Here is a 27,375-nt window from a genome sequence, read left to right as displayed (position 1 = left end):
GTCTCTGTTCAACCAGTATCACTTCGTGAGGTCCCAGAGGAAGGCGATGGAGTTGTGAAGAGAAGACAGTCGGTGAGACGGGAGCCAAAATGTGTGTGCCAAATTTGCGGAAGATGGGGAAGACAGTGGTCATGCTGTAAGTTTGGAGGCAAGGCAGCCGGATAATGATGTTACTCCCCCAACCAGGGAGTAGTCTCATCGAAGCAGTAGAAAAGGGCATGGACAGGAATGTTGGAATGGGAATGGGGAGTGCTATTACAATGATAGATAGATAGATAGATAGATACTTTATTCATCCCCATGGAGAAATTCAAAATTTTTTCCAATGTCCCATACACTTGTTGTAGCAAAACTAATTACATACAATACTTAACTCAGTAAAAATATGATATGCATCTAAATCACTCTCTCAAAAAGCATTAATAATAGCTTTTAAAAAGTTCTTAAGTAGTTTACTTAAGTACATTGAGTCCTAACCCCGGCACTTTAACATATCTTACTCCTGGCGGTTGAATTGTAAAGCCGAATGGCATTGGGGAGTATTGATCTCTTAATCCTGTCTGAGGAACATTGCATCGATAGCAACCTGTCGCTGAAACTGCTTCTCTGTCTCTGGATGGTGCTATGTAAAGGATGTTCAGGGTTTTCCATAATTGACCAACTGGAAATCCTGTCCATAAGATGACAAGCCATTGGAGCAGAATTAGGCCATTCAGCCCATTGAGGCTTCTCCGGGATTCCTGCGTGGTTGATCCCACTCAACTCCGTACACCGCCTTCTCACCATACCCTTTTGATGCCCTGACGAATCAAGAGACTATCAATTTCTGCTTTGAATCTACCCACGGGCTTCCGCAGATTCACTACTCTCGGCTAAAAAAAAACCTCCTTAACTCTGTTCTAAAAGACATCCCCTCAATTTTGAGACTCTGCCCTTTAGTTCTGGATACCGCCCACCACAGAAAACAGCCTCTCCACATGAACCTTATTTACTCTTTCAACATTTGGTAGGTTTCAATGAGATCCCCAGCATTCTTCTAAATTCCAGTGAGCGCAGGCTCAAAGCTGCCAAACGTTCCTCTCATGTTAACCCCTTCATTCCCGGAATTACCTGTTGCAGTGGATAGAGCAAGACTACCTAACAAAGCAGCTCCCCAATGGGTGTCAGGCCTGGTCACTGCATAGGAGACTGGAAAAAGTCGGTGACCCCGAAACTCGCACAGGTGAAGTGTCACTTCTCCTGGGGGTGACTGTTCGGGACCTTGAATATTGCTATGTGAGTACATGAATAACCAGGTGTAGCACCTGTTGAGATCAGACGTAGATTGAAAGCAGAAATTCGACAAACCTGTGCTGTTTTCTTTCGAGCTGCAGCACCTGAAGGGAGATCTAACCAATGTTTGCAAGATTACAGAGTCATAGATAGACTGGACACAGGACTGAATAATCACAGACTAGGTGGCATGCAATTACACTGGGTGGGGTGAAGGTGGAAGTAGATGTGTGGGGCAAGTTTTTGTTGGCACATTGTGGTGGGTGCATGAAATGTCCTTCCAGGGTTGATTCTCGAGGTAAATACGACAGAAGGAATCAAAAGTCTCTTAACTAGATACATGAATATGCAAGGAATTGATAAGTGGGGACATTATATTGGCTGATGTCATTAGTATAGTGGGGCATTAGATGATGAATTAATGGCATGTTTCTGGACAGTTTTTTAAAGAGTTCGATGTTGATAAGAATGTTGTTCCACCCTTGTACTGGATACAGTAAATCCGGCTGATTACATCAGTTCTACTGCAATCTCCATCACTATTCTCACCCTTATAGCAATAAATCAAACCTACAATCCTTGCTTGACAGTTCCATGTAAATTTATTGTCAATTCCCGCATGTTACCACTCACTTCATGTAGATTAAATTTCTTGTTGCTGCTTAGGTGAAAACAGGCTCTACAGAATTTATTGAGAACTGCTCAGGAAGAGACAAAGACGGAGAAACAACCAATGTGCTGGAAAAATAAAGTTTGAAAAGAAAAAAAAACGACATCTTTGAGTTGTAGACTCCTTGAAAGTAAGTCTGTAAGTTGTGGAATCAGCTGAGATTTTTTTGGAGATTTAGTATTCTATACCTTCACAGTTTGTTCCGGGTCAATTTTGACCCGGCCCGAGAATCCCCTCATAACAAGTGTCTGTAGCAAATTTTGAACCAAAAATCTCTTTAGAATGTATAAATGGCCTGTCTGACAGTAATAAATTGCTGATTAATCCTTAATTAATGTCTCAGAAATCTAAATCCCATTTCAATAGATAATGGTCAAATTTGACCCGGAACAACCTCAGTATAGAAAAAATTGTAGCACGTGTACTACTTACTTATTTATTATTATCATTTCAAATGTTATTTATTATTATTATTACTATTATTATTCAAATTGTTTCAATTATTATTATCATTATTAATATTATTATTCCTGTGATTCTGATTCCTGTATCCGCCTCCCAGATTTTGTGGCGAGAGGAGGGTATATCCTGAATGGTGGTTGTTTTGATGACGGTTGCTGTTTCTTGTGGCAGTGGTCCATGTGAATGTGCTCAGTGATGTGGAGATGAAGAGGACATATCGAGAAGAGGGCATATCCTGAATGGTGGTTGTTTTGATGATGTTGCTATTTCCTGTGGCAGTGGTCCATGTGAATGTGGTCAGTGGTGTGGAGATGTTTTCCTGTGACGGACTGGGCTGTATCAACCCCTTTCTCTGCACTGTCTCTTCACTCGGTTATTTAAGGAAACATGACAGGACGTTGTCCAGGAATGAATAACGTGGAGCAAATTGAACAATTAGATATGCAAAGGCAGTTGGTGGTTGATTTGTCTGAACATCTAAAATTGCAAATAGATAGATAGATAGATACTTTATTCATCCCCATGGGGAAATTCAACATTTTTTTCCAATGTCCCATACACTTGTTGTAGCAAAACTAATTACATACAATACTTAAGTCAGTAAAAATTATATATATGCATCTAAATCACTCTCTCAAAAAGCATTAATAATAGCTTTTTAAAAAGTTCTTAAGTAGTTTACTTAAGTACATTGAGTCCTAACCCCGGCACTTTAACATATCTTACTCCTGGCGGTTGAATTGTAAAGCCGAATGCCATTGGGGAGTATTGATCTCTTCATCCTGTCTGAGGAGCATTGCATCGATAGCAACCTGTCACTGAAACTGCTTCTCTGTCTCTGGATGGTGCTATGTAGAGGATGTTCAGGGTTTTCCATAATTGACCGTAGCCTACTCAGCGCCCTTCGCTCTGCTACCGATGTTATACTCTCCAGTACTTTGCCCATGACAGAGCCCGCCTTCCTTACCAGCTTATTAAGACGTGAGGCGTCCCTCTTCTTAATGCTGCCTCCCCAACACGCCACCACAAAGAGGAGGGCGCTCTCCACAACTGACCTATAGAACATCTTCAGCATCTCACTACAGACATTGAATGACGCCAACCTTCTAAGGAAGTACAGTCGACTCTGTGCCTTCCTGCACAAGGCATCTGTGTTGGCAGTCCAGTCTAGCTTCTCGTCTAACTGTACTCTCAGATACTTGTAGGTCTTAACCTGCTCCACACATTCTCCATTAATGATGTCATACACTCTTCCAGAGCTCTGTGGTTGGGAAGATGTCGGAGACCATTAGTAAGGATGAGCTTTCGGGGTACTCGGAGGCACATGAGAAAATATGGAAAAGTTTCCTTCAGGAAAAATCTTGCCTGACAAATCTATTGGAATTCATTGAGCAAATAGAACTAGCAAGATAGACAATGTAGTATTGGTATATGTTGTGTATTTGTGTATCAGAAGGCCTTTGACAAGGTGAGGTTGCTAAACAAGATAAGTGTGCAGGATATGACAGGAAAAATATTAGAATGGATAAAGCATTGGCTGATGGGCAGCAGGCAAAGAGTGGGAGTAACGGAGCCTTTGCTGCCGGTGTCCAGTGAGGTTCCACGCTGGTCAGTGTTGGGACAGTTTCTTTGATTTATCTATGTCTATGGCTATGTCTATGTTTATTTATCTATATCATTTGTCTATGATTTCAGTGATGGGTTTAATGTTTTATTGGCCCAGATTGTGGACAACACGAGGTAGGTGGAGGGGCGTGTAGTGCTGTGGAAGCAGGGCATTGGATAGATTAGGAGAACAGCCAAAGCAGTCTCAGATGGAATACAGTGTCGGAAAGTGTATGGTCATGCATTTTGGTAGCAGGAATAATAGTCTACACTATTCTTCTAATCAGTGACAACATTCAGATATCCATGGTGCGAACAGACCTGTGTGTCCTTGTGCAAGATTCCCGAAATGTTAATTTGTAGTTTGAGTCATTCGTGAGGAAGTTGTTTGAGGCATTGTCAGGATTCAATTCGAGAGAACAAGAAGATAAGATAGTATTGAGGGTTTATAAGCCGATGGTGAGGCCTCACTTGGAGTATTATATGTAGTTTTGGGTCCGTTATATTGGAAAGGATGTGCTGACATTGGGGAGGGTTCATAAAGGAGGTTGACAAAACTGATTCAGGAATGAAAGGCTTTTATGAAAAGCGGTTGACGGCGCTGGGCCTGGATTCACTGGAATTTAGAAAAAGGAGGGAGTACTAATTGAATCCTACTGAATATTAAAAGGCCTAAAGTGGGTGTAAAGACAATACTTGCAGTGTGGCAGCCTAGGACCAGCCTCAGAATACAGGGCCATTCCTTTCGATCGGAAATGAGGAGGAACGACTTCACCAAGTGTGGTGAATCTATGGAATTCTTTCACACATTGGGCTGTGGCGGCCTCATCATTGGATGTATTTAAGGTAAACATGTGAAGAAGGAATTTGATAGGAGAGGAGAACGGGAAGGAGAAAGGGTAACGTAGAAAGATGCTAGCAAGACAGGAGGTCTCCTAAACGGGGATTATTAAATTTGATTTATGAACATATAGGATTGCGTTTGCCCTTCAGGCTCTTCCAGCTGCGCTGCCCAGCTAACCCCCAATTTAATCCTCGTGCAATCAGGGGACAATTTACAATGGCCAGTTAACCAACCAGCCTGCGCAGTCACGGGAAATCGGTGGATATTGCATTTTCCAGAAGGCCTTAGACAAGGTGTCTCATATGAGGCTGCCCGGCAAGACAACATCCCGTTGTATTACAGGAAAGATACCTATCTGGATAGGGCGTCAGCAGATCAGTAGGAGGCAAAAAGTGGGAGTAAAAGGAATCTTTGCTGATTGGCTGCCGGCGACCAGTGCTGTTCTCCAGGGGTAGGTGCTGCGACTGATCTTTTTATATTATTTGTCAACGATTTCGATGCTTGAATTGATGGTTTAGTTTCGAATATCCTCGTGTCCGTCGGGCACCTCGCATTCACCACGGTTGCTCTCCCTGTCTCCACACTTGCAGCGTCAGCTTTTATATTAATTTCTTACCAATTCAAACGTCCCATTAAAGTGACATTGACCGTAGGTCGTGGAGGCCAGTCCCACATGGCACGCAGCTTTTCAGGGTCCATAAGAAGATTTCCAATTGTATTTCTAAACCCGAAACCCTTACAATACCTCGGGAGGACTAAACAAACACACAGGCCGGTATCCTAGCAACAGTAAGGACTTGCAGCCGAGGCAGACAAACAGGTTTGGTAAAACAATGCCGAGGACTGTTGGGGGTTGGGCAGAACACTCCGGGGGTGGGGTGGGGTGGGGTGGGGTGGGGGGGGGGAAGGCACAGAATCCCAACTTTAAACGGAGTCCGTCTTGAGGGGCGAACAGCAGATTCCCTTGAGAAAGCCTCAGGACAGGGCAAAACTGCAGTCTCTCCCAGTCCCTAAGTGATACCCCCACCACCGGAACATACTTTTAACTTTAAAATGGGTTTAACGAGGAGGCGGGTCCCAATAAAGGCAAGTGGGCGGCCCAGATAATGAGGACGTGTGCCAAATCAAAGTGGCAGGCTGAAGGGATACGGTATATCCACTAGGTGGTTGACAAACCTAGAGGGATATTTTCCTCGCCTCCCGCATCATCACATCCTTACAATGAAGCTGGTGGTGTTTAAGAACACTTGTGTTGAGTTGCCTCCGTTAGCCGGGGTTTTATTTCAAGAACCATATTGCAGGTCTCTGAAAGTCTAATTCGATGGCACTGAGAATGTTGTTCACTTCTGGTCTCCTCCTGATAGGGAAGACGTGAACGTTTTCCGAGAGGGTGCATGGGAAATTTACCCAGGACATTGTTTTATTTTAGCTGTGTGCTGCTGTACGGCTGAATCACGATAAGCTGGAACTTGAACTTGAAGCGGTCGGGTAAAGGCTGTTGGAATGTAAACATCCCTCACCCGAGACAGGCCAGCTCTACATTAACCCTCCTCATCCCTCGGCAGATTCTAACATTTCTGAATGTGAAGACTTTGGAGGATTCTGTACCGTGGCGCCCTGTCCGATTAGTGACGCTGTTGACAAAAGCTTCTGGGATAACGAGCTCGATTGTAGTTACCTGTGAGACTGGCCACACTCACGTTGGAGGACTGATCATCAGTAGACACCCTCCCATCCTAATATAGGAGTCACACGCCATGTTCAAATGACAAAGTAAAAAGCAATTTTAAAAAAAACGCTATCCGAAGTGCTGCTGCATGTCAGTTACTGACTCATACCCGCTTTGCATTCAGTAAATCACCGTGAGAGGACAGAAATCCGGAAACACACTGACAGAGAGCCGCTGATGTCAGTGGTGAACATAGAATCACAGAACCAATACGGATCATTCGACCCATCTAGCCGCTGCTGAACTACCATGCTGACTGGACCCATCGACCCGGTACGTAACTGTCTGAATCCCTCTCATCCATGTACCTATCCAAATTACTCTGAAATGTCCAAATCAAATCCGCTTCCAGTACTTGCGTCGGCAGCTCGTCCCATACTCTCACTACCCGAGTGAAGGATTCCCCTCTCACCTTCCTGTTAAACAGTTCAAGGGAAAAAAAGGCTGAAGTATCTGAAGTACAAGTATCTGAAGTACAAGTATCTGGGAGTACAGTTAGACGAGAAGCTAGACTGGACTGCCAACACAGATGCCTTGTGCAGGAAGGCACAGAGTCGACTGTACTTCCTAAGAAGGTTGGCGTCATTCAATGTCTGTAGTGAGATGCTGAAGATGTTCTATAGGTCAGTTGTGGAGAGCGCCCTCTTCTTTGTGGTGGCGTGTTGGGGAGGAAGCATTAAGAAGAGGGACGCCTCACGTCTTAATAAGCTGGTAAGGAAGGCGGGCTCTGTCGTGGGCAAAGTACTGGAGAGTTTAACATCGGTAGCTGAGCGAAGGGCGCTGAGTAGGCTACGGTCAATTATGGATAACTCTGAACATCCTCTACATAGCAACATCCAGAGACAGAGAAGCAGTTTCAGCGACAGGTTACTATCGATGCAATGCTCCTCAGACAGGATGAAGAGGTCAATACTCCCCAATGCCATTAGGATTTACAATTCAACCGCCAGGACTTAAGAACTTTTTAAAAGCTATTATTAATGCTTTTTGAGATAGTGATTTAGATGCATATCATATTTTTTACTGAGTTAAGTATTGTATGTAATTAGTTCTGCTACAACAAGTGTATGGGACATTGGAAAAAAAGTTGAATTTCCCCATGGGGATGAATTAAGTATCTATCTATCTATCTATCTATCTAAGTCGCATCTCACTTTTATGCATTAGGGCACAGCATCTGTAATTACCCGCAAAGTTAACTGAAGATTACACATGAATTAGAATATGGTCCTGGAACTTTTTTATTTGGTACAGGTGGGCAAGTTATATTTGGGTTTCTATAAGATAGAAATTGGGACCCCACAAGACAGTGATTATTATTTCATATTACGATTAATAATATTTTCTCCGAGATAGGTTCTGGGGTGTGTAAACTACAATATGTAGATGGAGGTTTATGGATTAGAGGTAGAAATTTCAATTTTACCCTATATGGGATACAATTAGCAATTAATAAGGTTGAACAGTTGGAAACTAGATGAGACTTAAGCTTTCAGTGGCAAAAACACACAAGTCAAGTGTTTTATAAACAGGTTTAATAGACCTGCACTTGATTTGAAATCATCCGAGCAAACTCTTGAAGATGTGTCAGTGGTGAGATTTCCAGTCATGTGGATGGACAATAAACTGGCATGGAAGCACTATATCAGTAAAGGAATACTATATCTCTATCTATAACACTGTATCTATAAAGGAGCAATTAATATGATCAGCTGTCTGTGTGGGTATTCCTAGGTGCTACACGAAAATTTCTGTCAGCCATTTATATCTGTTTAAATAGATCTGTTCTTGATTCTGTCTGTGTGGCTTATGGATCAGCTTCATCTTCAGCTTTAGACTGTTTGAATGCAGAGATTGAATTTAATGTTTACAGACTGGATTAATTTGAGGGTGCGATGAAATGATTAATCTGTTAAAGATGTGTTGGAGGACTGTTGGGAAATTCACAAGAGAGTGTTTTTAGTTTTGGGTGTCTGGGTTCTTATCACGCTGGGAATACGGGTTCTTTGGATTTGCAATATATCCCACTGTCGCGCTCTCGGTAATCCTACTTTGCTTTTTTTCAATGTTTTTAGTTGATTTGAGATACACGATTTAATAAAGTGAGGATTCTGTTATGCCTGCGAATCTGTTGATATATCAGTATATTGAGTAAAATTATTATGCTACGTGTAAACATTGCTGCAGAAGAATCCGACGATAACGTAACTGGTATGTTAATGTGGCTGTTTTTTCTTTGTGCATGAATTATAGGTGACGATGAAGAAACAACTTACAAACAATTTATCAGCACATACAGCAGAATTTGTGCCATTATTTTGGACTGAAGTGGGTGGTGGAAATTCGTTCAAGTAAAGTTGTCATTTGTTCAGATGCCTTTTCAGTTTTGAAGAGTCTTAAAACAGGTAATTCTCGCAGCAGGACAGATTTACTGTTGAAAACTCACCAAAGATTATTTCCTACTCAAAGTAGAACTACAAAAATTTCAACTGTGAACAAACACCTTCCACCGAGCGATTCAGAAGCAAAGGGGTTTGTGGGTAAAGAATTATAGCACGACTGTTGGGATAATGAACCTCAAAGGAGACACCTTTACAGAATACATAACTGATAGATTTATGGGGGAAAGGGGTAAAACAAGAAGGTGAGGAATTACAGTGACACGACTTAGAATTTGGCACACTGTCCCACTATTTCTTCGTCCGTGTTGGAAAACACTACTCTGGATCGTGTTGTTTTCATTTAAAAGCTTTCTTAAGTAATGGCAAACACGAGGAAATCTGCAGATGCTGGAAATTCAAGCAACACATACGCAATGCTGGTGGAACACAGCAGGCCAGGCAAGAAGGAAAGGGGGAGGGGAGCACCAGAGGGAGATGGAGAACAGGTAGACAGATGGGTAGAGAGAGAGAAAAAAAAACTAAATAAGTCAGGGATGGGGTACGAAGGGGAGGAGGGGCATTAACGGAAGTTAGAGAAGTCAATGTTCATGCCATCAGGTTGGAGGCTACCCAGCCGGTATATAAGGTGTTGTTCCTCCAACCTGAGTGTGGCTTCATCTTGACAGTAGAGTAGGCCATGGATAGACATATCAGAATGGGAATGGGACATGGAATTAAAATGTGTGACCACTGGGAGATCCTACTTTCTCTGGCGGACCGAGCGTAGGTGTTCAGCGAAACGGTCTCCCAGTCTGCGTCGGGACTCACCAATACATAAAAGGCCACACCGGGAGTACCGGACGCAGTATACCACACCAGCTGACTCAGAGGTGAAGTGTCGCCTCACCTGGAAGGACTATCTAGGGTCCTGAATGGTGGTGAGTGAGGAAGTGTAAGGGCAGGTGTAGCACTTGTTACTCTTACAAGGATAAGTGCCAGGAGGGAAATCGGTGGGAAGGGATGGGGGGGGGGGGGGCGAGTGGACAAGAGAGTCGCGTAGGGAGGGATCCCTGCGGAAAGCAGAAAGGCGGGGAGGGAAAGATGTGCTTGGTAGTGGGATCCTGTTGAAGGTGGCGGAAGTTACGAAAATTATACGTTGAACCAGGAGGCTGGTGGGTTGGTAGTTGAGGACAACGGAACCCTATCCCGAGTGGGGTGGCGGGCGGATGGGTTGAGGGCAGATGTGCGGGATCTCTCCCATTAAAGTACACCGCCAGAGTCAAAGAGCACTATAACAAACAAACAAACCCGTTTGCCCATTTGGTCCGTACCGAATTGTTATTCTGCCGAGTCCCATAACCGCAGCTGGACCATGGCCCTCAATACCCCTCCCGTCCATGTACCGATCCAAACTTCTCTGCAATGAAATCCATAACTTCCACTGACAGCTCTTCCCACACCCTCACCACCCTCTGAGTGAAGGAATTCCCAGTCAGATTCCTCTTAAATATTTCACCTTTCACCCTTAAACTGCGACCTCCAGTTCCCATCTCACCCAGTCTCAGAGGAAAATACTGCCTGCATTTACCCTGTCAACAGCACTCATAATTTTGTACACGCCAGCGAATTCTCTCTTCGTTTCCCAACACTAAAGGCAATAAAATCCTTACGTTTTCCTGAAGCTCGAGTCCTCAAGTCCCAGAAAACGTTTTGTAAATTTTCTCTGCACACTTTCAATGTTGTTGATAACTTTCCTTCAGGCAAGTAACAAAAACTACACACAATATTCCAGATTAGGCCTGACCAACGTCTTATACAACTTCAACATAACATCCCATCTCCTGTACTCAGTACTTTGATTTATGAAGTCCAATGTGCCAAAAGCTCTCATTTCGACACTATCTACCTGTGACGCCACTTTCAAGTAATTATGAATCTGTGTTCCCAGATCCCTCTGGTCCACCGACTCCTCAGGACCCGACTGCTGACCGTGTCTTCATGCACCCCAAATCAGTGCACACCCCGAATCCAATCCTTTGAATATTAAACAATGTTTGATAAGTTTCCAGCAGTAAATCTGAGCTGCTGCGAGAATGACCTGTTTTAAGACTCTTCAAAACCGAAAGGGAATCTGAGCGAATTACAACTTTGCAGGGGAAAAAATTCCTCCACCCACTGTAAGCACGAAATGATGACAAGCGATTCTGTTGTAAATGCTGATAAATAGCTGGTAGGTCGTTTCTTTATCGTTACCAATAATTCACGCATAACTCATCAACATCTACAATCCCAGTGAAATTATATTTTGATCCTCTGGAAAATGGTTAAACTTTCTCAATAATTTCCTTAATGTACACTGAACCAACAAATTCTCAGGCAGAACAGAATTGTTAGACTTCAATAAATTGTGTATTCTGTAATCAAATAAAGGCATTGAAAGAAACAAGGTGGGGTTACCAAGAACACTACTGTGGGACATTTTAAAAAACCCAACAAACTCATATTTCAAGCATGATAAGAACCCAGGCAACGAAAACTAAAAACACTCTTCTTGTGAAGTTCCCAACAGTCCTCCAACACACCTTTAACAGCAACTCATTTCTTCCCCTTAAATTAATCCAGTATGTTAACATTAAATTCAAACTCCATAATTTCAACCAGGAAAGCCGAAACAGGGGAGAACTTTACTGCACCACAACACAATCTCAAAGCCTGTGCTTGCATCACACCCAAACATTATAAAGTTGAAGCTGAAGCTGATCAATAAACCACAACTATAATCAAGAACAGATCCAATTAAACAAATGAGATTGGTCAACAAATATTTTCATGTAACACTCTAGAATACCCGCAGGGATAACTGAGAATATTTAATGTTTCTTTATATTTATCAATTATTTTCTGATCCAGTGCTTCCATGTCAGCTTATTATCCGTCCACATGCCTGGAAATCTTACCACTGACACCATTTAAGGAGTTTGACCTTATTAGTTCCTATCATTTCCAAGCAAGTGCAGGTTCATTAATCCTGTCTGTAAAACACATAACTTGTCCCATCTATTTGCCAACTTTTCGACCTTATTAATTGCGAATGCATCCTATATACAGAAAAATTGAAATGTCTACCTCTAATCCATAAACCTCCATCACCTGCATATAGGGATTTACACACTCCAAAAACCTGTCTCAAAGAAAAATATTATTAATTATAATATAAAATAATAAATACTGCCTGTGGGATCCCAGTCTCTTTCTCATAACAACTTGAATATAACGTTCCCACCCATACCTGACACAAAACGTTCAATTAAAACAACTCAAAGTTAGATAATAGCCCCTCCATCCTCATTTCCACAATTTCATAAAAATTCTTTCCTTCCATAAATACCATCTGCCTTTTGAATAGTAAAAAGACTGCTGTTACAACATCTATATTTAACTGGCTTTACTAATACCATCTTCCAAATATAAAAATGAATTCAATGTCATACTTGCCCATCCATACCTTTACAAGACGTACAAATAGAAACAATCAGAAAAAATTGTACAATAGCCCTCTCAATTGCATTTCCAAAAATTAATCAAAAGTCATTCCTTCAATAAATATTATTTGCCTTTTCAATATCAAAAATATTACTATTACAACATCTTTACTTAACTGTAGTTTCCTAATATGATCATGCAAACCCGAACTGATTCTAATGTTATTTAAGGCAGAGATTGCTTGGTATCTGAGTAGCCAGGATATCAAAGGTTATGGTGAGACGGTGGGGGAGTGGGACTAAATGGGAGAATGGATCAGCTCATGATAAAATGGGAGAGTTGACTCGATGGGCCAAATGACCAACTTCTGCTCCTTTGTCTTATGGTCTTATTCTACCGTTCCAAATTTACCTCAGATAAAACCTGAAATTACCTCTTTTATCGAAAATATAATTCAAACACTCGATTACCATACATTCCACAAGTTTACATAAATGAGACTTTAATGATATTGGCCTACAAGAAGGAGGATCAGACGGGGAGATCCAGGTTTTAGAATGGACACTGTTACAACAACCATTTTCCATGAGGAAAGTGGATGGCCAAACCTCCAAATACGATTCAGAAAGTTAATACTTTCACAAAAGAAAATTACACACATACCTGTTGAATCAAGATTTTCTACAAGTTCATGATGCATTCTATTCCCATTCACAACACTATACTCTGCCCCTTTCCTTATAAAACTGACAACACCACCGCTCTACCAAATAACCTGTCAAGCCAAACGACAATATAATCCTGCACAGGAATAAAACTTAAAATGTGCAGGTTTCTTGAACAGATATAACATCGGAAGAATCTGACAAATCAGAAATAAACTGCTTAAAGTGTTGACCATGTAAAATCAGGCTTCTTGCATTTCTCTTCAATATTTCAAAACCATTACATATCTTCACAAGTAGACTGGGATGCAGAAACCCCCACAAATCAGAGCTTCATTTACAGCTTCCCACAAAACACCAGTTACACCAAGATACCTTTCTGCAGCTTTCACAATAATTTTAATGTCCTCAGTAGGATGAGATGTGTGAGCAGTACAATTCACCACATCGGTTATAAACATCACAAACTTCATTTTATCCAGCAGTGAAGTATCTTTGGTGAGAGAACTGTGATGCCAGCATATATCCACTGACGTCACAGTCTGTTCTCTGAGTGGGATCACTTTATCCAGTTTACCTGCTCTGCTTGCTGTACTTGTCCTTGAACAGGCCCTTCTGCTCACTGTGTTGTTCTGAACCAATTGAACTGGTCACTTCATGCCTTACTAAACCAATCCCTTCTGCCCACACAAGGAACACATCCCTCCATTCTCCTCACATCCACATGGTATCTAATAGCCTCTTTCACATCTGCCTCCACCACCACCCGATATTCACTCCAGACACCCACCACTATGGGAATGAAAAACAAAACTTGAAACGTAAATCTCCTTTAAACATCCTGAGTCAGGTTTTTAACATCATTGACTTTTCTAATTGTTTTTTTTCAACAGCAGCTATGCAGAAAAAAGATATAAAATGCACTAAGTTACAAAATACTTCAATAGTGCAAAAAGGACCAATGAGGATGTGTTCCCCCTTTCTCCTGAAGTGCATGCCCACTGGCATTGGACATTTCCTCCTGAGAGAAAAAATCCCGGCTGTCCACTCCGTCTGTGCCTCTCACATTCCTGTAAACGCCTGTCAGACCTCCCTCAGCCTCTGCCACTCTGGAGAAAATTACCCGAGATTGTCCGGTCTCACTTTATCCAGGCAGCATCCTGTTAAGCCTCTTCCACTCACCATCCGAAACCTCCGCATTATTCCTGTATTCGAATGCAATTCTCCAGATGTGGTTAAACTAGAGATTTATACAACTGCAACATAACTGTCCGACAATGGAACCACTATCTGGGAGTTATGAACTCGGATTTCAAGATCCCCCTGTAGATCAACACAGTCCAATCTCGCCCCATGAATATAACAGCAAAGAGATAATGCTGAGGCTTTATAAGACACGAGTCAGGCGTTAGGCCCCATATCTCAAACAGGATGTGTTGCCATTGGAGAGAGTCCAGAGGAGGTTCAGAAAGATGATTTTGGGAATGAAAGGGTTAAAATATGAGGAGCACTTGGCAGCTTTGACCCTGTGCTCACTGGAACTCAGAAAAATGCGGGGGGATCTCATTGAAACCTACTGAATGTTGAAAGGACTGGATAAGGTGGATGTGGAGAAGGTATTTCCTGTGGTGGGGCACAGCCTCAAAGTTGAGGTGCCACCTTTTCAAACAGAGGTAAGCAGGTTATTTCTTTTATTAGCCAAGGTGTATTGGATCTGTGGAATGCTCTGCCACAGACTGCAGTGGAGACCGAGTCTGTGGGTATATTCAAGGCGGAAGTTGACCGTTTCCTGATCAGTCAGGGCATCAAAGGTTATGGCGGGAGGTCAGATATCTGGAATTGAGTGCGAACTGGGATCAGCCATGATAGAATGGTGGCTGACTCAATGGGCTGAATGGCCTAATCCTGTTCCTATGCCTTATGGACTTAGAAACACAAGCCCCCTGAATCATGATGAATCTCCTTTGCACTCATCCAGCACAAAACATCTTTTGTACAGAATGCTAAGCAGAACTGAATGTAACTTTTCAAGCAAGTTGTCAAGTCAGGCAGCATCTGTTGAGGGGAATAGAGTCGATGGTTGGGACAGAACCCCTCCCTTACGGCACTAACTCAGGCCCTTCGGCCCAACCTTTCCATGCTGTCCTCCTGTCCATTTAAACTAATCCCTCTGCCTGTCTTTGACACAGAACACAGAAATCTACAGCACATTACAGGCTCTTCGGCCCACAATGTTGTACCTACCATGTAACCTACTCGAGAGACTGCCTAGGATTTCCTGATCGTATATCCCTCTATGTTTCTAAGCTCCATGAACCTATCTAAGAGCCTCTTAAAATATCCTATTGTATCCACCTCCACCATCGCTGCAGGCAGTGCATTCCATGCACCCACCACTCTCTGTGTAAGAAACTTACCCCTGACATTCCCTCAGTACCGACTTCCAAGCAGCTTAAAACTACGTCCCCTCGTGTTAGTCACTTCAAGCCTGGGAAATGCCTCTGGCTATCCACGTGGTCAAAGCCTCTCATCATCTTATTACAATTACTTATGTACAGGTTAGGAGAAATATAGCTTCAACATCACCTCACAGCTCTTGAACTCAATCCCACGGTTGATGAAGGCCATCACACCAGACGCCTTCCTAACAACACTGCCAACTTCCACAGCAGCTTTGAGTATCGTATGGACATGGACCCCAAGATCTCTCTGACCCTCCACACTGCCAAGAGTCTTACCATTAATATTATATTCTGCGTTTAAATTTGACCTGCAGAAATGAACCTCTTCATCTGTGTTGAACTCCATCTGCCACTTCCCAGTTCTGCATCCGAGACGAGGAAATAGATTGCTGAGCCTCTGGCTAGGATCATTATGTCCTCATTGTCCATGGGAATGGTACCGGAGGATTGGAGGGAGGCGAATGTTGTCCCCTTGTTCCAAAAGGGTCGTAGGGATAGTCTGGATAATTATAGACCATTGAGCCTTACATCTGTGGTGGGAAAGCTGTTGGAAAAGATTCACAAAGATAGGATCTATTGGCATTTAGAGAATCATGGTCTGATCAGTGACAGTCAGCATGGCTTTCTGAAGGGCAGATCGTGTCTAACAAGCCTAATGGAGTTCTTTTAGGAGGTGAACAGGCATATAGATGAGGGTTGTGCAGTGGATGTGATCTACATGGATTTTAGTAATACATTTGATAAGGTTCCACACGGAAGGCTTATTCAGAAAGTCAGAGGGCATGGGATCCAGGGATGTTTGACCAGGTGGATTCAGAATTGGCTTGCCTGCAGAAAGCAGAGAGTTGTGGTGGAGGGAGTACATTCGGATTGGAGGGTTGTGACTAGTGATGTCCCACAAGGATCAGTTCTGGGACCCCTACTTTTCGTGATTTTTATTAACGACCTGGATGTGGCGGTGGAAGGATGGGTTGGCAAGAAGACACAGAGGTTGGTGGTGTTGTGGATGGTGCAGAGGATTGTCAAAGATTGCAGAGAGACATTGATAGGATGCAGGAGTGGGCTGAGAAGTGGCAGATAGAGTTCAACCTGGAGAAGTGTGAGTTGGTACACTTTGGAAGGACAAACTCCAGGGCAGAGTACAAAGTAAATGGCAGGATACTTGGAAGTGTGGAGGAGCGGTGGGATCTGGGGCTACCTGTCCACAGATCCCTGAAAGTTGCCTCACAGGTAGACAGAGTATTTAAGAAAGCTTATAGGGTGTTACCTTTCATAAGTCGAGGGATAGAGTTTAAGAGTCGCGATGTAATGATGCAGCTCTATAAAACTCTGGTTGGGCCACACTTGGAGTACTCTGTCCAGTTCTGGTCACCTCACTATAAGATGGATGTGGAAGCATTGGAAAGGGTACAGAGAAGATTTACCAGAATGCTGCATGGTTTAGAGCATATATGTCAAACTCAAGGCCCGCGGTGGAATTATCTTTGGCCCGCGAGATAATATTTAATTACTATTAAAGCTGGCCCCAGTAATCGAAGCGCCTATGGCGTATGATATGGCTAATGCTGAGATTATTCAGGTACCAGGTTTTCAGGGTTATTAGTGTTTATTCGGCAGTCTTGCTCGGCAGTCTTCTTCATAAGAAACGGAATTTGTAAAGTGAAACACTTTGTAGTTATAGCAGAGACTGAGACACATGAGAGCAGGCTGAAAAAACGGAGGCAACGAAAGCTGCGTTCGCACGCGTCCAACTGATCCGGCCCGCATGAAGCTGCATTTTGCTCAGTCCGGCCCGTGACCTAAAATGAGTTTGACACCCCTGGTTTAGACAGTATGAATTATGATCAGAGATTAAGGGAGCTAGGGCTTTACTCTCTGGAGGGAAGGAGGATGAGAGGAGAAATGATAGAGGTATAGTTGATATTAAGGGGAATAGATAGAGTGGACAGCCAGCGCCTCTTCCCCAGGGCATCACTGCTCAATACAAGAGGACATGGTTTTAAGGTAAGGGGAGGGAAGTTCAAGGGGGATATTAGAGGAAGATTTTATACTCAGAGAGTGATTGGTGCGTGGAATGCACTGCCCGAGTCAGTGGTGGAGGCAGATACACTGGTGAAGTTTAAGAGACTACTAGACAGGTATATGGAGGAATTTAAGCTTAGGAAGGCAGAGTTTAAGGGTCGGCACTACATTGTGGGCCGAAGGGCCAGTACTGTGCTGTATTGTTCTATGTTCAATTTCTCGCTGGAATCTCTCTTTTAATTTATTTTTTTTATTGAAGGCACGACACAGTACAGAAAACGTATTGCATTACATTTTCCTCCATTTTGCTTTTATACCTTACCCCTAAACAACACCACAATGTCATCAGTGGGGCCTTCTGGGAGTTGTAGTCATTGTTCCTCGCTCTCTCCCTGTCAAACCATGTTTCGTCAGCCACCACAGACGTCGCCGAAACAGACCCACCGAGGCGCGAAGGGGAATTACACCCGTCCTTGTGGGCGCCGAGGCCGGCGACACCGACAGAAGCGAATCGCTTATCTCCGCCATGGCGATGGAGCGGAAGAGGAGGAGCTGATCATGGGCCGATTTCCTCCAGCCTATCGTAGCTCAGACTTAACAGTGACCCCTGCTTCATTGGCTGCAGTGCCTGTCGCTCAAATGGGAACTCGGAGGGTGATTAGTTCATGTGAACGTCAGTCAGCCTTCCTGTCTTTATGAGTTTGGATTTGGATTTATAACTGGACAGGAAGGAAATTGGGAGAAATGTGAGTTTTTATGTGATGGTGCATCAGTCTCCGAGTTACATTATTAACAATAAAAGGGCAAAGGCCGTGGTGAGGAAGGAGGTGATTTATTGGAGGTTATATGGAGATAATATTGGAAGGGATATTAAAGTTGGAATTGTTTGGGATATGATTTAGAAAATGGGGGTTTTGTGGGGATCATAATATTACAGTGTTGATTAATGAGGGCAAAATGATTGTTACTGATACAGGAAAGGTTGTGTTACTGGCTGGGTCATTTGCTGAGATTCATAATCAGGATAATTTAAGTGAAGAAGTTAAACAATGTAGGGATATGTTTTTCAGTGAATATCCTGATGTGTTGGAAGTCAGCTGTAGCAATGATAGTATCACTGATGGAGAGATTTCTTTGTATGAATTTAAGAAGTATATTAATAATGCAGGTCAGGTGTTCCCATGAAAGAGTGATATTTGAAATTGTAATTGTATATAATTCGCTTTTGTGAAAATATTGAATGTTTGAATTGTGCATCTACTTTACTCATGGAAAATGGAAATAGCAGTGCCTATTCTAAAACCTGGTAGATCCCCATTTGATCCTTCTAGTTAAGGGCCTATATCGTGAATGTCTCATTTATGTAAACTTAAGGAATGTACGGTAATCAAGCGCTCGAGTTATATTTTGGAAAGAGTGGTGATAAAGTGTTTTATTAGAGTGGATTTTGAGAGGGTGAAATGACATTAGATTCAGTTTTAGGTTTGGAAGATGATATTCTGAGAACACAATTAAATAAAAATGTTGTAATAGCAGTATTTCTTGATACTGAAAAGGGAAATGATATGGAAGAAAGGACTTTTGATTAAATTAGGAGTGAGGGGGACATTGTATAATTTTTCTCAGCTTTTTTTGGATGGACTGTCCAAGTACCAGTCGGCATGTTATGTTTGTGTTTCTATGAGATAGAGAATGGGATCCCACAAGGCAGTATTTGTAGCCCTTCATTATTTAATATTATTGTGCTGTCTTTATGGCAGTTATTTAGTTTATAATATTTTCGCTTAGTGATTTGTTAGCATTTTTTTTAGTTAGAGTTAGGATTGTTTAAAATCAATTTATTTGAAATACATCGCGGCTGCGGTGACGTCACATCCGGGTTCGCCGCGTCTTGTGGGAGATCACCGGTTTGGGATACACGCAAGGGTGGGGGTCACTCGCATGTGCCACCATAGCCCAGCTAGCTTTTCTCTATGCACCAAAGACACAGTGAGAGCAACGCTGTAAGTCATTAGATAATCGATATGTTGAGTTAAAATGTTAACGCCGATTCTGTTAAAAGTAACGACGGTCGATAAGGTTTATGTTTTCGTCAGTTAAAGAGTCGGGATAGTTTGTGTTGAAGTGTATCTAAAGCAGTCAATGGAGCAGCTGGATTCTGACTGTATGCTGCACTTTAATGAAATGTAGTTATTGTAGTTTTACCTTTGCAAGTATTCACAATGTAAATGTGATATTTAAAAGGAAACAAACACTGTACCAATCTTGTATTGTTTTTCAACAGTTTTCACCATACATTAATGTGAAGAGTGAACAGTAAATGGTTAATCTTACTGCGGCCTTGTTTGCATTAATTCTGGTTTATCTCGACGTTTACCTCGGCGTTACGTCACACCCGAGCGAGAACGTTACAATTATGATTAATGATATTTTCTCTGAGATGGGAAAATGGGATACCCTGGGTAAATTACAATATACAGATGATGTAGCTTTATAGATTAGAGGTATTAATTGCAATTTACAATTAATAGGTCAAACAGTGGGCAGATTGATGAGGATTTTAAGCTTTCAGTCGTTAAAACACATTACGTGGTTTACAAACAGCATTAATAGACTTGCACTTGATTTTAAATTATGTGATTAATATCTTGAGGAAGTGTCAGTGGTAAGATTTCTCAGTATGTGGATGGATAATAAGCTGACATGGAAGCACCTATCGGTAAAATAATTGATAAATGTAAAGGAGCTTTAAATCTCCTCAGACATCAATGTGGGTATTCTTGGGTGCAACATGAAAATCTTTGTTGACCAATTATATTTGTTTATTGATCTGTTCTTGATTATGTTTGTGTGGCTTATGGATCAGCTTCATCTTCAAATTAAAAATGTTTGTATGTGATACAATTACAGACTTTAAGATTGTGTTCTGGTGCGGTAATGTTGCCTCCTGTTTTGCCTTTACTGATTGCAATGGGACAATTGCCCTCAAAGTAACAGAGGTTCAAGTTGATGTCAACATACTGGATTAATTTGCGGGGGCAAGGAAATGATCATCCTGTTAAAGGTGTGCTGGAGGACGGTTGGGGACATCACAAGAAGAGTGTTTTTTGTTTTGGGTGGCTGGGTTCTTACCACGCTGGGAATATGGGTGTATTTGATCATACAATATGCCCCACTGTAGATTTCTCTGTAACGATCGGATTCGGTTCTGCCTGAGAGTCTGTTGTTTCATCAGTATATTAATGAAAGTTATTATCATACAGTAACCATTTTTACAGATGAATCAAAAAATAAGTTAACTGGCGATGTTGGTGTGGCTGTTTTTGTGTGGCTGAATTGCAGGTAATGTTAAAGAAATGACTTATAACCATTTATCAGCACAGGAAGCATAATTCTTTGCCAACAGTTTAGGCTTACAGTGGGTGGAGGAAATTGGTCCTTATAATTTGCTCAGAATACATTTCGGTTTTGATGAGTCATAAACAGGTCATTCTGGCAGTAGGTCAGATTGACTGTTGGAAACTTGTCAAACGGTATTTCATATATAAAGTTTGATTTATATGTCTGCACATTATGGGCCCTGCACATCACACTGTTGAGGGAAATGATGGGGTTGACTGTTCAGCACCAAAAGCTGTTAAATGTTAAGCTGTGGATATAGACCTTCTACTTAGCAAATTAGAAGCTAAAGGGTTGGTAGTGTTAAGAATTGGGGGATTATGGCAAGACGTAGGATAATGGAAATAAGGACAAACACCTTTACAGAATACATAAACCTGTTGGGTTTATAGAAGAAGGGCTTAAAACAAGGGAAGGAATGATATTGACTTGACATAGAAATGTCCACACTATGCTTAATTATGCCTTGTAACTAATTGGAAAACTTCATTCTGTGTCGTGTAGATTTTGTCATTATGAAACTGTCGAAACACATACTATTTCAATGTGAAGCGTATAAGGCTGAAGAGAAATCAAATGCAGTCTTCAGTACAATCTTTGCGAGGGTAGATAGCTTTCAGATAAAAACTTTATTCAATTATGGGACTGAATTTAAATTAATTCACAGTTTGAGCTGGAAAAGGCATGTAATTATTCTGTTAAACCTAAGGAAATGGCATATAAGGTAGCAAAGGTGAGTGGGATGTTGGATTATTGGGATGCTCTTAAAATCTACCTGTGACGCCACTTTCAGGGAATTATCTACCTGAACTCCCAAATCCCTTTGTTCCTCCGCACTCCTCAGTGCCCTACCATTTACTGTGTATGTCCTACCTTGGTTTGTCCTTCCAAAATGCAACAGCTCACGCTTATCTGCATTAAATTCCATCTTCCATTTCCTGGCCCATTTCTCCAGTTGGTCCAGATCCCTCGGCAAGCTTTGAGAGCCTTCCTCGCTGTCCACAACACCTCCAATCTTGGTGTCGTCTGCAAAATTGCTGATCCAATTGACGACATCTATATCATTGATATAGACAACAAACAACCATAGTCCCAGCACAGATCCCTGAGGCACACCACTAGTCACAGGCCTCCAGTCTGAGAAGCAATCATCCACTACCACTCTCTGTCTTCTCCCACACAGCCAATTTCAAATCCAGTTTACAACCTCTCCATGGATACCTAGTGTCTGAACCTTCTGAAGTAACCTCCCATGTGGGACCTTGTCAAAGGCCTTACTAAATTTCATGTAGGCAACATCCACAGCCTTTCCTTCATCTACTTTCTTGGAAACCTTCTTGAAAAATTCTACAATATTTGTTAAACACGATCTACCACGCACAAAGCCATACTGACTATCCTTAATCAGCCTTTGGCTGTCCAAATACTTGTATATCCGATCTCACATAACACCTTCCAAAAATTTACCTGCTACTGATGTCAGGCTCACTGGCCTGTAATTACCTGGTTTAATATTGGAGCCTTTTTTAAACAACGGAATAACAAGAGCTACCCTCCAATCCTCCAGCACTGCACCCGTGGCTGAGAACATTGTAAATATTTCTGTCAGGGCCCCGCAATTTCTACACTAGTCTCTCTCAGTGTGCAATAAATTATCAAGTCAGGCCCGAGGAATTTATCTACCTTTATGCGCTGTAAGACAGCAAGCAGCTCCTCCTCTTTAATCTACAAATGTTCCATGACACTACTGCTTGTTTCCCTTCCTTCCATATACACTATGCCAGTTTCCTGAGTAAATACTGATGCAAAAAAACTGTTTAAGATCTCCCCCATCTCGTAAGGCTCCACACATAGACGACCACTCTGATCTTCTAGGGGACCAATTTTGTCCCTTACTATCCTTTTAATATACTTGTAGAAACCCTTCAGGTTTTCCTTCACATTATCTGCCAAAGCCACCTCATGTCTTCTTGTTGCCTTCCTGATTTCCTTCTTTAGTATTTTCTTACGTTTTCTATACTCTTCAAGTAACTCATTTGCTCTTTGTTGCCTTTATCTGCTGTACACCTCTTTACCTCCTGTCTCTTTTTCTTAACCAGATTGCCAATATCCCTTGAAAACCAAGGTTCCCTATGCCTGTTAACTTTGCCTTTAACCCTGGCAGGAACATGCAAACTCTGCACCCTCAAAATTTCACCTTTGAAGGCCTTCCACTTACTGAACACATTCTTGTCAGGAAAAAAAAACTTATCCCAATCCACTCTTCCTAGATCCTTTTTCATTTCCACAAAATTGACCCTTCTCCAATTTAGAACTTCAACTCGAGGACCAGACCTATCCTTATCCATAAATAACTTGAAGCTAATGACATTATGGTCACTGGACCCAAAATGTTCACCCACACATACTTCTGTCACCTGACTGTCTGGTTTCCTAATAGGAGATCAAGTATTGCATCCTCTCTCGTAGGTACCTCTATATATTGATTTAGAAAACTTTCCTGAAAACATTTCACAAACTCCAAGCCATCTAGCCCTTTTAATTTTTAGTGATTAAGGGGATCTTTATTTTTGCATTTATTTATTTTTATTTTCATTTATTTTGTGATGGTCGTTTGAAGACTATTTTAGAGTTAATTAGCAAATATTCTCTCTCTCATACACACATACTGCAATATCTTCAGGTCAGACATTTTTTACAAAAATAATTATCTAAGTTTCCATATATGCAAGAACCTGATTTTTTTGGATACTATTTTGAATATGAATCTTTTACCGTTTGGGAGTCCCAGTCAATATGTGGAAAGTTAAAATCCCCTACTATTACAACTTCCTGTTTCTTACATCGGTCTACTATCTTTATACAGATTTGCTCCTCCAATTCTCTCTGACTATTGGGCGGTCTATAATACACCCCTATTAGTGTGGTCACACCTTTCCCGTTCCTCAGCTCCACCCATATGGCCTCTGTAGACAAGCCCTCCGGGCTGTCCTGTCTACGCACAGCTGTGATATTTTCCCTGACTAGTAATGCCACTCCACCCCCTTTCATCCCTCCCCCTCTATCACGTCTGAAACAACAAATATTTCTATCATGCATAAACCTTAGGTGGGAGGTTAACTTTTTGTATTAATGTATTAAAAATAAATTATAAATTCTACCAATGGAACCTCTTACTAAAAGATTCATGTTAGTCCCTCTCCAGTTCAGGGGCAAACCGTCCCTTCGAAACAGGCCCCACCTTCCCGGGAACAAAGCCCAATTGTCCAGAAACATGAAGCCCTCCCTCCTGCACCATCTCCTTAGCCACGTATTTAGCTGCACTCTCCACTCATTAATATTTACAGAGACTTTACTCCTGACGCCGGTCCTGGGACCCGACTCGTTTACAGACCCGGAGCGGAACCGGAGCAGATTCTCAGCCACTGGTTTACATCCCAGGTCACGAAGAGAGGATAAAGTTTCCCCGTGAATTTATTCCCAGTGAAGGTGTGGAGATGGGACTTGGTCTCCGCGTTGTAAAATGAAACTGTCCCGGACTCGTAACTGAGATAAACTCCCACCCTCCCGGGGATGGGACCGGCAGGGAGACGGACCCCGGGGGAGGGGAGACCACGGGACACGTCATAATCCCGATGTAACACGTCACCACGCCGCCCGATGACCCAGTATCCGGTCTCCGGACTCAGTCTGACCCATCCCTTCCTCTCCACAGACTCTGCGGCGACTCCCAGCCACCAGAGCTGATTCCCCGTCACCTCCACCTCCCAGTAATGTCTCCCCGATGTGAATCCCTCCGATCCCAGTACACAAGCCCGGTCTGTGAATCTCTTCCCGGTGTCAGGGAGATCCCACCAGGTCAGGGTGAATCTCACACTCTTCCGATCCTCAGACACCTCGAGACCCGGACCCGCCGTTTCCACATCCAGGCTGACAGAGACTGGGGGGAGAAGCAGAGAATTAGAGAGTCCCCGGGGATCGGGGGGAGACTCGGACAGCACGGCCCCGGGGATCGGGGGGAGACTCGGGCAGCGGGGCCCCGGGGATCGGGGGGGAGACTCGGGCAGCGCGGCCCCGGGGATCGGGGGGAGACTCGGACAGCGCGGCCCCGGGGATCGGGGGGAGACTTGGGCAGCGCGGCCCCGGGGATCGGGGGGAGACTCGGGCAGCGCGGCCCCGGAGATCGGGGGGAGACTAGGGCAGCGCGGCCCCGGGGATCGGGGGGAGACTCGGGCAGCACGGACCCGGAGATCGGGGGGAGACTAGGGCAGCGCGGCCCCGGGGATCGGGGGGAGACTCGGGCAGCGGGGCCCCGGGGATCGGGAGGAGACTCGGGCAGCGCGGCCCCGGGGATCGGGGGGAGACTCGGGCAGCGCGGCCCCGGAGATCGGGGGGAGACTAGGGCAGCGCGGCCCCGGGGATCGGGAGCGGGGGGAGACTCGGGCAGCGCGGACCCGGGGATCGGGGGGAGACTCGGGCAGCGCGGCCCCAGGGATCGGGGAGGGGGGAGACTCGGGCAGCGCGGCCCCGGGGATCGGGGAGAGACTCGGACAGAGTGGCCCCGGGGATCGGGAGCGGGGGGAGACTCGGGCAGCGCGGACCCGGGGATCGGGGGGAGACTCGGGCAGCGCGGCCCCAGGGATCGGGGAGGGGGGAGACTCGGGCAGCGCGGCCCCGGGGATCGGGGAGAGACTCGGACAGAGTGGCCCCGGGGATCGGGAGCGGGGGGAGACTCGGGCAGCGCGGACCCGGGGATCGGGGAGAGACTCGGACAGAGTGGCCCCGGGGATCAGGAGCGGGGGGAGACTCGGGCAGCGCGGACCCGGGGATCGGGGGGAGACTCGGGCAGCGCGGCCCCAGGGATCGGGGAGGGGGGAGACTCGGGCAGCGCGGCCTCGGGGATCGGGGGGAGACTCGGACAGCGCGGCCCCTGGGTTCTGGGGGAGACTCGGGCAGCGCGGACCCGGGGACCGGGGAGAGACTCGGGCAGCGCTGCCCGGGGGATCGGGGGGAGACTCGGGCGGCGCGGCCCCGGGGATCGGGGGAGACTCGGGCAGCGCGGCCCCGGGGATCATGGGGAGACTCGGGCAGCGCGGCCCCGGGGATCGAGGGGGAGACTCGGGCCGCGCGGCCCCGGGGATCGGGGGAGACTCGGGCAGCGCGGCCCCTGGGATCGGGGGGGAGACTCGGGCCGCGCGGCCCCGGGGATCGGGGGGAGACTCGGGCAGCGGAGCCCCGGGACCGAGGGAAAGGCCACTGGGCCTCAGGCGCGGTCGGGTGGCCGACACGAACCTTTGATTCGACAAAAGCAGATGTCTCCACAAGGGTTTTCCGCTGGACAGGGGAAACATCCTCCCTCACTCCTGCCTGTTGCCCCCTGAAAGAATTTTGTGTTTCCATGAGATCTCCTCTCATTCTCCGAAACTGGGAACAGAGAACATAGAGCAGTACAGCACAGGAACAGGCCCGTCATACAATGTTCACATTCATTTGTGAGTGTGAAGTGGGGCAGTGTGATGGTTTGAGACAGTAAAGGAGGTGATAATGGGAACCAGTAGGGGAGAGATGAATGGCAGATTGAACCGGGAGGGGGAGGGGTGCAAAGCCTGTGGGTGAACTATGTGTGTAGACGTAATGTGAAGCTGGAGGGGGCAAAGATGGGAGATGAGGATGGCTTTGTCCCCTTTCCCAGAACCCCATCCCTCGCAGCCCCTCATTAGTACAGGGGATGAATTTGCAGGAACCCTTAAGCAACACAGGTCCTGATGAAGTGTTTCAGTCTAAACCGTGGACTGTTTATTCTTTTCCATAGAAACTTCCCGGCCTGCTGTTCCCCCAACAATTTGTGTGTGTTACTCTGCTTTAAATATACTCAATTATTTGGCATCCACAGTTGCCTGTGGCAGATTCACTATCCTGTGGATAAAGGAGTTCCTCGTCATCTCTGTCCTAAATGGACATCCCTATAGTCGGAGGCTGTGCTTACTGTTCTCGACCCACCCACATCCTCCCAACATCAACTCTCTCCAGACATGAGTCAGAGAGATCTGGCGAGACCCTTCATCAGGACCTGTATAACTTGGATTACCAGCATCTGCAGATTTTCTCCTGTTTGATTTTTAAAGCAGAAGTTAATAAGTAAACTTCTTGATTAGTCAGTGTCTCAAAAGTTACGGGGAGGAGGCAGGAGAATAGGGTTGAGAGGGATAATAAATCAGCCATTCTTCTAAACTCCCATGAGTACAGGCCCGGAACCAACAAACACTCCTCATATGTTAACTCTTTCATTCCCGGAATCATTCTTGTGAATCTTCTGGACCCCCTCCAATGCCAGCACATGTTTTCCGATAGAAGGGACCCAAAACTGCTCACAATACTCCA

This window comes from Hemitrygon akajei, unplaced genomic scaffold, assembly GCF_048418815.1.
Source record: "Hemitrygon akajei unplaced genomic scaffold, sHemAka1.3 Scf000037, whole genome shotgun sequence".
In the NCBI taxonomy this organism is placed as follows: domain Eukaryota; kingdom Metazoa; phylum Chordata; class Chondrichthyes; order Myliobatiformes; family Dasyatidae; genus Hemitrygon; species Hemitrygon akajei.
The sequence above is the reverse complement of the archived record's forward strand: the minus strand, read 5'-3'. Positions refer to the sequence as shown.